The 948-nt window shown below is 32.0% G+C and overlaps 1 protein-coding gene across 1 annotated transcript in view; it reads right to left on the reverse strand.

The window, feature by feature from the left end:
* Positions 1-282: 282 nt before the first annotated feature.
* The window catches only part of LOC119586190 (vacuolar protein sorting-associated protein 45-like), a gene marked incomplete in the record, with an annotated part of 11967 nt that continues 11301 nt past the window's right edge, over positions 283-948 (reverse strand). The window contains 1 exon segment of the mRNA XM_037934892.1: positions 283-948.

A 948-nucleotide genomic window follows, 5' to 3' on the forward strand; every position in this document is an offset into this window, starting at 1 on the left:
TTTATGGATTTCATGAAGGGCTGTTCTGGATGTGGTTTGTGTAACATAGGAAGATGCAGAGAATATGGCAAAATGGAGAAGGATGGTTCAGTGTGGCAACGCCAAATGGAAGCTGCCAAAAAATTCTAATACGAAAGTTATAGTTGATATTATTAGATCCTTAATCATAATCATCATTGTTAAAGTGATGCTGTATGCTGTAAACACCAAAAGAGCCCAACAATCAAACTGATTCACTTGTTGCTACTATCAAGCAGAAAGGACTATAAATAACACATTACATTTGTTGATACATTTGTATTACATCTGTTGATATATATACATTGAGAATTACAGTAATATAGAACTTACATGAAAGAGTAAGCAACATGGAGCATAAGACAAAATGTCTGAATATTCTGCAATAGTCTGTTTAAATATACATTTCACATATACATTATGCTCAATAAATGCCCTTGAATCAAAGACAATAAATCCTATATCATAAAGCTATGTTGGTATATCATATATTGCATGCACATATCAACGGAATATAAATATACAGCATGCTGCTGGAAGATGAGCAAATTATGGAATTAATGCGCTCGTTATTTCACAGGCTAATCATCAGTGGAAGGAAGATATCTTAATAGATATAATAGACAACATCCAAATAGATCAACATCTTTCTGGTCTGCTATGACACATAATTCTACTGACACGCATACTTACACAAGCATACATATAAACACACCTTTCCTTCTCTATATTATCATACTTCTAAATATTCTCCTCTGTGTGTTTGTTGTAATTACTTATTCCTGTTATTTACAAAAATGAGAATGATATAAAATATCTTTGTCAAATCCATCTCTCAATATTATATACACAGTCTCTTGGCTATCACTCTACACTAACACAGCACTGTCGTCATTGTTATTGATATACACATTTCCTTTTTTTTTTACA

The sequence above is a fragment of the Penaeus monodon genome, chromosome 21, assembly GCF_015228065.2.
Source record: "Penaeus monodon isolate SGIC_2016 chromosome 21, NSTDA_Pmon_1, whole genome shotgun sequence".
NCBI classification, from domain to species: Eukaryota; Metazoa; Arthropoda; class Malacostraca; order Decapoda; family Penaeidae; genus Penaeus; species Penaeus monodon.